Genomic DNA, 12,476 nt, shown 5'->3' on the forward strand with positions numbered 1-12,476 from the left:
AGATGCTGTCTGAAACACTCAAGATATTTTATTTTGTCCTCTGGAGGCAATTGTTCCATGGACCATGAATAGCCTAGAAATAACTTAATTTAGAAAACTCTAGTTGAAGTACCAAACAGGCTGCTTGCTTAGTCATTATGTTATATAGCTCTGTTCAATCTAATCAGTGAATATAGCAAAAAGCACTATAAAGCTTTAAATAGTAGGTATACACTTAGCGTATTCATTCTTTTGATGTCCAAAACCAACTCTTCTCATTTACCCTTCAATATCCAAGGTTTTAATTGCAGCCTGCTGTCACACACACTACACACTCTATCTGAAAATCTGTACCTTTAATGGAACTGCAAAGTGCCAAAATAGTCTGCACTACTGAGCAGTACAGTAAGTGTTAAGAACCTAACATAAATCCTTATAAAAATCACCTGTTGGTGTTAAAACTATTCCTTAGATGTGTTGCTCTATTTCCACTTAAGTTTCCTTAATCTTTGCATAAGACACTAGCTGGTTTAAAACCAATGCTGTACTTCAACTTCAGACTGTAGCTTGCACAAATAAGTTCAATTGCTACCATTTTATTTAGAAGGATCATATTTTATTTTATTTTTTTCCTCCTGCTGCATTAAAAACATAGGAAGAAAAAAAAAGTAATGTTCAGAAACACATAAAGCCAAAATATTAAAAAGAATAAAGGCTCTTGGAATCTCTGATTCACTTCAAGTGTCCTAAGTTTCACAGATCAAGGACTTTTTCTTCAAAGTTCTTCCATATTGGATGATCCTGACCACAAAGGCTGAAGACACAACTCTGTCCATCACCAGTAAGAATTTGGATACAGAACTGCATTTGCCTTGGACAGCTATAGACTAATAGAAGATGCACATCAACTGAAAAAAATCCAGAGGAAAGTAGCAAGAACAGAAATAGAACCTGAGTGGAAAAAGGACTGGGTTGCTTGGGTTTCTTCCCCATAGGCTGTAAAGAAGGCTGGTTTTCAGCACCAGGAAAGGGGCCAGCTGATCTCACCAGCCTTTTTCCTGTTCTCAGGCACAAGCTCCTTCTTTTGCCCTCCCTCCCAGCATCAGATTGATCTAAAGCTCAAGGAAAGCCTCAGTATTGGCATCTCTGACTGCTAACTATGATGTTACGTTACATAATTAACATACAAGTATGCATTTATGCAATAGTCTCACCAGCAAATGTGTGATTATTCAGTACATTATAGGCAAACAGCCAATGGATACATTTATTAGTGGATCTCAAAGCAACTAAAAAAATCTATTTCATTTTTTTCCACTGAATGAGTATGAAAATAAAACCAAGTTACTTGACTTGGTCAACACCTTGATCCATGCATGCCCTTGCTTGGGTTGCAGTAGAAATTCAAGTTCTGGAGTCTGAGTCAGTCCCCCCCACAGAGGGCACATGCAAGACAACACAAAACAGTACCGCAGGCACAGTGTCTGTCTGTGTAAATAGGGAATTCTTCAAAAAGAAGAAAACGAAAGCATGTTTATAAGCAGCTATTCCCTTGAGAAGTCACAGTTTGATGAAAAACTTTAAAAACGACATGCTGATAAAACATTTTCAGTCAACACAAATACACCTACAAATACATACAACATGTACTTGACATCAGCCTTCATCAGTACTGCTGGTGCAAGTAATACAGCATTTTTTTCTTTCCCTGGTTCTGAAAGGAGGAAGTTATAAGAATCAGCTCTGAGACTACACAGTTAAATCCCCCAAAGACTTAAGAGTGTATGCATTCTGTTCCTTCCACAACTCATAATTCATTTTTGGAGACATAATTGAGAATATCTATCAAAACCTACAAACATTTGCTGACCTGGGAAAAAAAAAATGTCTTCCTGGGACTCTGAAGTAATATGCTGCACTAAGACTTCAGGCATTGCTATAAGCTTTCTTGTTCCTGGGTCAAAAATATCATAAAGTTCAAGCCATGTATAATGAAAACCACAAGCAGGTTATACAGTTTATTAGTTACATGAAATCACACTTGAAATCAGGGCTCCATCAGGAATGTACAATCAAAGTATATGACAGACAAAGGGTAGGAGAAAAAAATAATAAATTTGTATAGGAGTTTTAAAGAGGTGCCAGCTCAGCTGGGGAAGAGGGAAGAATAGTGGCTACACTGGCATCCTGGCAGCTTTTTAAGCCATGTTTGCAGGACAGCAACCCAAACCATGCAGGTTCTGCTTCTAGGGAACAGCCACATAAATGGAAACTCAAATGTTCTTCACCAGCCCAGCCAACCTCAGCAAGCTTTAGGCAGTCTATGACAATCATAGATTTGTTCACTACATCTGGGTACTAGAAAAATGGGGGGGGGGGGGGGGGTATTTCCCCCTACACAAAGCCAGCTAAAGCTTGGTAGACTGATGACCCAAAACAATACATGCCTCTACTTAGAAGTTTTTCAATTCCCCTTTTCTCTATTTAGAAAAATCATTTGAAATTATTTCAGATTTTGAAGGTGTCTGTGTGCTATCCCAGGCGTTACAACATATAATCCCCTTAACTCCCAATTAGCTCCTCTGAAAAGCAGTTCAGGCTATTTACCTTTTTGCAAAAAGGACTATTTCACACCTCATATTAAAAACAAATCATTTCACTTTCACTGACTTTACCCAAAACATTCCTTACTCACTGACCTTCCTAACTTTTTTTTTTTTTTTAAAAGAATTTATACATTGTCTCTATTAGTACTGCACTACTAACAAACTTAAACGCAAAGACAGATAACATAGATCCCACTCAAATCAAGGCAAGGAACCTAAAAAGAAAATCTGTCTGAAATGCTTTGTTTCTCAGTTCTTCACTTGTGAAAAGGATAATAGTACTTCTGTAACTCACAGGGGTGTTGTCAGAGTAAGTACCTTAAAGATTAAGAGTTGCTCAGATAGTACAGTAATGGAGGACAATACCTAAGATAATATTTCTATTCCAAGCCCTACAAAAAGTGCACAGCTTCAGAAGTCCTTCAATACGCATATAAAATGCTAAAGCATTCCTAAATCATTCTAAATATATATGACCAAGAGGGGTTTCTGACCAAGCGTAAAACAGCTTTGCTCTTAGGAAAAAAAACAGCACTTTTGTCATCCCTTCTTTTTTTATTCTCCTACTTTTATCCCTGTGTTCGTTTCCACTTTATATTGTAGTAGAAGTCTGTGTAACCCAAAGCTTTGTGAATATATGTTTGCTCAGTAAACAAGTTAAATGAGTTTGCATAACTCTTACTAAAATAAGATTCAGCCTTTAGTGAATGGCTACACATTGCCCATTCCTCTCTGCAGATACATATCAAAACCAGTGAGGGTAAAATAAACACATAGACCACAAAAAGTTTCCAACTATGAATCTTCTCACAAAGAGGAGAGCAAGCCAAGTTGTGCCACGGAATATGAGGAGAATGGTATAGCAAATAATCACTCTAAAGGCCCAGTATATTTTCATGACAGCTTTGCATGTACTAAATACAAGGACAAAGAGAATTATGATGTGAATGTTTCAAGACTAAGAAATATATCTGAAAAAATATTAAATGCTCATGCTCTGCTACTGATTTAAATCGAACTGGTTATAAAATGCAATACTGAGTAAGATCAGTAAAGTCAGCTCTGAAGTTTTAAATAAGATCATACGCAAGCGTGTTGGGCAGTGGCGTAATTCTGTTTCCATTTAAAAAGTTAATCAAAGAATACCATGATTCACTTTGGTTATCAGTTCCTTGGGGGTTTACATTTTGATAGTTTTTGCTTTGCACAAATGTTTACAGAATTAAAGAAAAAACCCTGCCTAAAACTGACCCCTTCTAGCACATTCAATTGGGCAGTCAACGATTAAAATCATTTACCTCTACTCCTTGCCAGCCTCACCTCTCCCCAGAAAAACAGCTATGCATCTTTGAAAGCAGGAGAAAAGCTGCTTAGCAGACAGTATTTTGAATGTATTTAACCTGCTTCTTGCCAAATCACATGGCAAGATACAGCACCCTATAAAACACCCAGAACAGACTGGCCAATCCACTACATTCTCAAGCATGTGAAAGCAAACAAAAACAACCCAACCAACAAAAAAAAAAAAACAAAAAAAAAAAAAAAAAAACAAACACACCCACACACTTTTTTTTTTTCTTGTTAAGGACTCCAAAGAACCAGTACTACACATAGGCTGGGGCTGAACAACAGAACAGTCTGGAGCTATCCTTACACTTCCAATTCGATCCACTGCTGCCCTGCTCACAGCTACCAGCTGAATTCTGCCTGCTCTCCTCTGCTGAAAGGAGGAGATCATCTATCCTAGCCTTTCCTTCATTTAATGGCAATTTCCTGAAGAAGAAAAAGAAACACCTAGGGAATGAACCACCTCACTTTACCTGTGCTTCTCTGATATCCTGTTGTTGGTGCCTGTAGCTGCAACATGTATCTGGACAGCAAAGCAAATGTACCAACAGAATTGCAGAATCTGAAACAACTGTTGCACATGTGCATACACTTACTGCACTAATGACATCTGTCATCAGTGCCACCCCAACCCTTTATTTGCCAAAACTCAATGCCAAGTTTCAAGACTAACTATTGCTCTGGCTTTTATGGCTCAAGTAAAGATTGTTCCTGTGTTAGTAAGGGAAGAACAGACTTCTGACAGCTTGTGTATAAATATTCCTATCTTAAAGGCACTTCTTTGAAGTTCATAATCTCTTCTCTCTTTCATACTGTTTTTCAATAAAAGAACACGTGTGCAAATCCTTTATCATGCTGACTGTGTCTTGGCATTGTCTTTGATACTGTCTTGGGTTGCGTTGTAAAGATAATAAAAATTCTAGCTGCTGGGAACCTGAACAAGTCCCCACATGCTTTTTTTACTTCTCTGCTATTTATACCATCAGCTTTTCTCAAAGTGTTTACACGGAGCATTATTAGCAGCACAGTTTCTGTTGTCATTGCAGCAAAGGCTATTTCCTCCCTAGCATTCCCACGGACAAACGTTTTGCAGTCCAAAGGTAAAGTAGCAGTGCTTTTCCTTCTCTTTTGTACCCTTATTTACATCAGTAATGCTGTTTATTGTGCAAATGGGCTAAATATTCTTGATTGGCCTACTTGTACAGTATGACAGGACCCTGGAAGAGTAAAAACTCCCTCTCTTACATTCCAGTTACCATGACCGTGTCACAAGGCTGGGAATTCTTGTACAAGTGAAGTCATGCTTATGCTTAGTCTCATTTACTGCATTTGCACTGTACTAAATGGAATTATAGACATAATTATACACTATGTCAAAAATAACTGTAGCTAAGCAGAACTACCTCTGCTCCTACTCCTTTTTCCTTATGCTAGGGATAAGCACAAAAAACACTGCACAAATGCAAGTTAAGAGCTTATTTACTCAAAATGACCAATTAGAGTAATAATAACTGACCAATTTTAATAATAAATGATTACTGCTGTCCAGAGATAGTATTCCAAGTATATCTGGGGAAAAACACTGTCCGTCAACCTAAGATACACTTCTCACAGTCTATTGAAACTCATGTCACAAGAATTCTTACTGGGCCGCAAACAAAACAAAAATTCCCTTCCAAAGCGTTCACTGGTTCCAAGATCTCACCCAATATTCAGAGAATTTCTCCCTACAGCTGACTGCTTTAAGCAGTAACAAAAGCATGACAAATTTATCTTTATGCAACTTCCAAAATCCAAGCCTTAAAACGTTCAGACTTCAACTTAGTTTTTCCCCCTTGTAAAGGGGAAGACGACTCTTCACCAGCTTCACCTTTGTAATTACTGTATGTAGCATGGTGTTTAACTATATAAATCTTGTTGATAGATTGTTACTTCAATTAGTTGACTGGCTGATTTTCTATAATTACAATAGTTTGTCACTAGGTTGTTTTCTCTAATTTGTTGCCTCAATTATATAAATTAAATTGATTTACAGAAGTGTGTTTATATAACTTACCTTGAACGAAAAATTTGCAGACAGAGCTCTCTATAGGCTCTTCAGCTCTTTGACCACACTGTACATTTTCCACTGAAAAGCATCCCCTCTCAGTCTGTGGGAGACAGACAGAAAAACACTGAGGACAACCTAAAGCAAACATTGTTTATGCAAAGCTGTGCTTTCTTCAGTGCTTGGCATTTCGCCTAACCTGTATTTTGGAACACATGGCCCCTCCCTAAAAAAAGTAACAAAAGAGCAATTACTAGTTTTGTCTGTGGCTAAGGGAAGGCATGGAGTTGAAGATACTTGTGTTTTATTTCCAGCTCTGCCACCAACTCATCATGAGCCCCTGGGGGACTCATTTAGCCTTTTGGCATCTCAGTTAACTCAAGTGCAACATAATTAATTCAAATATCTAATTACACATTCACTTTCATCAGGGGACCACAAAGTGACTCCCAAATTATTATTATTATCAATAATTCCAAATACCAGCGGTCACAGCAGTGCTGTTAGTCTGCTCAAGGCCATCGTTTTAAAGCGCTTCACTATATGGATAATCTAAAACATAAGGCATGTCATCTCTGCTGCTAAAATGCAGAAGGAACCCCGAGCCCAATCCTCTCTTGTGATGCACCTCCTGCTAACACCTACCCAAGGACAAAGCGAGCATGAAGCACGACTACACCCAAAGTATAGCATCCTGAACCAACTCCACCCTAATAAAAATAAGTAAAGTAGAAACAAGTCAGGAGACAACCAAGATCTCAGGGGCATCACTGAAATGCATAGAGATAGGATAACTATTTACTTAAAATACAAACCAAAGAGATTTCTCTTACTTCTAAATGCTTAGAATATAACCCCAAAACTAAGTATAAGGAAACACTTCATGATTGTCCCAATTTTCTGACATAATGCTTCATTTCCATTTCATGTCACACAACATAATATTGCATGTTATTATTAAAATAATGGAAAATTATGAATAATAAGCTTTTCAAAAATTCTTTAGGTTGATAGAAAATGTTCAGTTCTTCACAACTAAGACTTATCACACAGAAATGACCTAAGTGCTTAGGAATCCTAAGTAAACAAACAAAACAAAACAAAAAAAAAAAACCAAGAGAGAACAACAAAACAAAAAAAAACCATCAGCCAACTTATTTCAAGCTTAAACTGCACCACACAAAGAAATGTGATCCAAAAGTAAATTAGACTTCAGGATGACATTCTGTCAAACATAAGGTCAACCCTATAACCTGTAGCATTAATAAGCTTGCACAGGCCTTTCTGCTGAAAAAAATAGTCAGAAGAATATTTAAAAGGATTATGAATAGAACTTCTTAAGAAAGGATGCCATTCTCATTCCCAGTGGCAGAGTCTTTTGCTTAAGTAAGACTGAACTCAGACTAGCACAGTTATGTGGGCAAAAGTAACATGAAATATAAAGAACTGCATACCTTGAAACCGCAACCTTTAGCTCAACATGTTCTACCTTTTGTCTCATCAGGTTAGTCAATAATTCTGATAATAGCAGAAAGAAATTTTTAAGTGATTTGATTGATACCTTAAAATTGAAATATTCCCTCAGGAATGGAGTCATCAGAAAGACCCACATAACCTCCAAGATGTGGATTCGATTTTATTATGCTCAGCATGTATTACCTGCCTAGAATAGCTCACTAATTGCCATGTTGCCCACTGCATGTCATTTGGATGCCTGCCCCAGGGCATAGGTGCTGAGCAGGAAGATTTTCACTTACAGCATGTGGAACAAGGCAGGGACTGCTGGCTCATTAGCAATCAGTCACATCTGCAACACCAGAGCCCACGTGTCATCGTCACACACTGCTTCCCATTTTGGTGCATCCTTTTGCCTTCGATATCAGAAAAACTCAATCAAATGTTTTCATTGCCCCTTCAGTTTTGCTTTTCAAGCTTCAAGGCAGACACCTGGCCAACCAATTGCTGCACTTCCTCTGGTAATCGGCCTAACCTCTTGGCTGGATTACATCTTTCCTGCATTTCATCTTTCAGTACATTATCAGGAATAACAGGAAGTCTGGATTTTCTCCTCCCCACTGTTCTCTCCTCAAACAGCAAAAAACAGTATCGTAAAAATCCTCTCTTGCCTAAATTCACACATTTTTTGCTCTATTTACTTTAACATGATTTCTTCTGTTTCTACAAGTTATGGCCACTTAACCACTCTGCTGGTCTGCGTGGGCTGTAATGAGAAAGGGCCAAATGCCATGTCAGTAAAACACTATTCCTTTCAGTTATGGCCTGGCTCAACAGAACACAGCAAGGCCTTCACCCGAGACACAAAATTTTTGCTGCTTATGAGTATTTAGGTTCTTGATATCAGAGACAAACAACATTTTAAAGAGTTGGGCACCTTAAGAACCTGCCCATCCCACTGCGAGTTGCTTAGGAGCTTTTGGAAAGTTCATCTTTACACACCTGCAAACGGTGAAATCTCACAGGGTTATTTGGCACTACGTTCCCCCACCACCACCATCTTTGGATCTAAGCCTAGTGTCACAAGCAAAACGGTCTCAAGTCAGGGAATTTCACTTAATTTACTGCCAATCAGCATGAACTTTCACATGCTGGCAGTGGTATTGCAAAACAGAAACAACCAAGAGTTAAGCAAACAGCGAAAGCACAGCAGCTTCACTCAAGGCACCTCAGCCTCCCTCCAGCCCCCTCCTCCCCTGCAGTGTCACCCCATGTGTCCCCTGCCCAGGGACCCCCCGCCCGGCCTCAAACCTGTTTTCGCAGAGCTGCCATGTGCTCCCTCCAGCAGTCGAGGCCTCAGGCAGGCAGCGCGTCCATTTTGTCCGCTGCTGGGGCCGGCCCCCACGGTCGACCCCGGCACCCCCCCCCCCCACCCCTCCCCGGCTCCCAAACCCTGCTAATCCCAGCCGAAAGGCAGCACTCCGGTGCCTGGCTGAAGGGAACACCGTTTCTGCAGTTTTCCTCTCTCCTGTTCAGGTGCTGCCACCAACTGTCCCGCTGAGGTGGGAGCGAAACCCGACGAAGGCCCCTCAGGGCCGCGGCTCCTCCGCTCCCCCAGCCAGGCTTGCTGCCAGAGCGGAAAGCTGCGACTCCTCACAGAGAAGAAATTTACCCTCAACAATTAGAAACCAGGCAGCCAAGCAAAGCAAAAGCTGCCCCTGCCACTAGCCTTGAACAGGGGGAAGGAGGATGCTCCCACACAGCTGCCACAGCAGCTCCTTTCACCCGCACTACAACTAGCTCCAGCTGCAAGGCTTCCCAGATTTTAAACTCTGGGAAATTTAACCATTTATCTGCTCTTCAGGTGCATAAGGCTCGTTCACACATCTGATACACACACTGCCAGACATTACATCTAGCAGTGGCTGCAAAAATCTCGCTGCAGGTGGCCAACATGCTAAAGCAACAGATACCACAGCAAGGTGCTCTTGCCAGGTATTTGTAAAGCCTGTCAAACCATACCCAATGTTATTTCTTCTCCCCTTCTCAATTCACGGATACTTCAGAAGACAGTCAGGGGATCCTTAATTAGGGATTTGCCTTGAGACACAGCTGCTTATGAACACTGCACACCACCTTGAAGTACCCAAATTAGAGGCAAACGTGTTCTGTGTCAGCTTCTGCTGGGGATAATAGCTTTATTACGAAAGCTTATGTTGCCCACTCACTTTTCTGGCAGCTGAGGAAACCCACTTTGTTCATAATACCAGGAAAATAATACAAAAACAACAAAGGAAGGTGTTTACAAGCCAATGCTGGCTCTCTGAGGTGAGGGTGACCTGCAGGCACCATGGTCTGGCAAAGAGAACAGTGCGGAAAGTGTTACAGTGCCAGCTGAACCAGAGCTGGGCTCCATTTCTGTGGCCATGGCTACCAGTCAGACCTGCTCACACTTCTGCAAGCCCAGGGCTGTCTAGTTTATATTTGGTTGAGCTAAATCTCTTCTGCTGTAAAGCAGAGATAACTTTATTGTTTGAATTAGGGGGCTGGGCTTCGTGGATATTCTCTGTGCTCAATGAAACCAGCTCTGTCATTAGGATTTCGCAATAGGTACTACCCGGGGTGCTCTAAGAGTCCCTCAGAGAGCACAGTCCTCTCTTAACTACCAAGAAAACCTCAGCAGATCAGCTTCCTGACTGGAGTGTTTATGTTCGGTATGAAACTTAGCCAGGGTGAGAGTTTCTCTCACTTTAAAGGACATTGGAAGAGACGAGCATAACTACAGCTTGGCTACAACGCCGATTTGAGCAGCAGTTCCATGGCAGCTTAAGTGAATCCATTTCAGACAGCTAACCTGGCACAAAACTAACCCAACCGAAAACTAGTAATTAGCTTTCTGCTAAGCTTACTGACCTCCAACAGCTCTACACAGGGTCAGAGAAGCACTGGAGCTGGCACAAGCAAGGGTAGGGGTCTACAGCATCCAGCAATCTGATTACCACAACATTAAAGGAGAGGCAGACCACTACAGACAGCTGCAAGCTTGAAGGAATGATGAAAGTTTATGATAACATACCCACCCTGGAAGAACTCCAGGATTCCCTCTCAGGGACTATATATTCTTTATAATGAGGCTCTTCAGGGCAGGGATCACGTCTGTCTGTGAGGAGGTAGCAGCAATAAGAGAAAGTGGAAGAGAGGATGAAATACTGGATGGAGACAGAAACAATCCAGGTCTGAGTCTGTTTCCAGCTGTGATAATTCAGACACTTCTATTCATGTATTTAGAATGAAAAGAAGAAATTCCTTCTCCTGCCCCCTGTCAAACTGAGGTCCTGAAGACAAGAATGGTTTTACAGTGGCTGCCTCAGCTAGACTCGGTTTTGACTTTGGTAAAACACACTAGGTGCAATATTAAAGGTTTGTAATGAAGACAAAAAGAATAGTGGAATACAGCTTAGGGAAAGAAGTGGCTGAATACAGTTTTGTATACCACAAGAAATCCAATTTGGAGCCTAAAGCAAAGGAGAAAATGATAAAGGTAATATACTTGACAAACTTTCACAGAAAGATACACCGGAGAAATCTATCCAGACCATTTATTCCTCTGTGAACAACTGGATAGACTCATTACAGATTCTGCCTTTGTTGCTCTATAGAAATGAAAATGCTAATTGGTTTACTTGAAGTTTAATTGAAAATTAATAGAATTTCACTAGAGATTCGCAGAATAGGACTGGAGTTAAAATGACATTTGATTAAAGTTACACTAAAAATGTACTCAAGGACATTGTGAAGACAGCAGCAATGGCATTCCTTTTTAAAGTGGAAATAAATATTTATCATTAGCAGGAACCATTAACAAAGCCCACTATTTTTAAAGGAGTATAGTAATACATAGTGATACTTCTACAAGCCTGTGCCTTTTTCAGTGCCTGGGTGACTCAAAGGAAAAAAACCCACTTGTACTTTCCCTGGTTAACAGCACCTCTTTATCCCTTGTTGTGTCTTCAAGGACACCCCTCAAGGTGGTCCTGCCTTCCGGCTGTCACTTCTCAAGGAAAGATCCACCAGTCTGCCGGAGTTAATGAAATATAAAGAAAGATAATTCATGAAGACCTACATTTCTGGTCTTTCATGCGAGACGAGGTTACTCAATAATTGCTCCATGCTTATAAACATAAGCAACATTAAGAACTGAAGCAATTCAGAGGGAATGTAATCATCAACTTTACAGGCATAGATTCTCATAGGAGACCATTACAGGAGTGGTGCTCGCCAGTCCTATAGACTTGCTGCTTTTAGGAATCCGGAAGCTCTTAAGAGAAAACTGAAGTGCTGCCAAATGGGTTTCAGTATAACTCAGCTTCTTGTTCTAAAGCTCCATAAGCTTTCCTATTCAAAACAAGCTGACAAAAAAAGGCCCAAAACGGTATCAAATCCCATGCTTATTGCTGTTTTCTACTAACTTAATCTGAATGCAAACCAAGACCTAGTAACAATTTGCATAATCCTGAAGTATCGGACATGACCTGCAGAAAAAATCAAGACCTTGACTTTGGGCTATAATTGCAACAGTTGTAACGTACTGGGTTAATTCCACAAAAGCAAACCCTTTGCCCTCAAAAATGTAAACATTACTAATTGTTGTGAAAGAGCTTTGATGAACAGTCTATTGACTACCAGACTGGCTGACATCAGACTTGGATCTTACTTTCTTTTAGGTTCTAAGGAGGTTCATCCTTTTACATGGACCAGAATGATCAAGACAATGGAGAAGAGCAACCCATATAAGAGAACACCAGGATTTTGGACAAATTATTTTATAAACTATACTAGAAGCACCATCTTTTTTTTTTTTTTTTTCCCCTTCTGAAATAAACATATAACTGAACATAGCCACTACATTTCAGTCAGTTTTCTGTGAAGCTTTGATAATAGATGCTGGTTGGGTTAACAGTTTTGGATGCTTAAGATCTTTAAATAAGAGGAGGAAAAAAGAAAACAGATATACCACTGTTAGACACCAGCACAGTGGTATG

At 40.1% G+C, this 12,476-nt stretch overlaps 1 protein-coding gene across 5 annotated transcripts in view; it reads right to left on the bottom strand.

The window, feature by feature from the left end:
• LRRTM4 (leucine rich repeat transmembrane neuronal 4) overlaps nt 1-6,010 on the bottom strand; it is a 485,034-nt gene extending 479,024 nt beyond the window's left edge. For 3 of the 5 annotated variants that reach the window (XM_032989994.2, XM_032989993.2, XM_032989992.2), the window contains exon 1: nt 5,989-6,010. The gene's annotated coding sequence lies outside the window, so the exon portion shown is untranslated. The remainder of the gene's footprint in view (nt 1-5,988) is intronic. The other 2 variants (XM_032989996.2, XM_032989997.2) reach the window with 2 other exon arrangements.
• Between the last annotated feature and the right edge of the window lie 6,466 nt (nt 6,011-12,476).

The sequence above is a fragment of the Tyto alba genome, unplaced genomic scaffold, assembly GCF_018691265.1.
Source record: "Tyto alba isolate M040663 unplaced genomic scaffold, T.alba_DEE_v4.0 Super-Scaffold_34, whole genome shotgun sequence".
NCBI classification, from domain to species: Eukaryota; Metazoa; Chordata; class Aves; order Strigiformes; family Tytonidae; genus Tyto; species Tyto alba.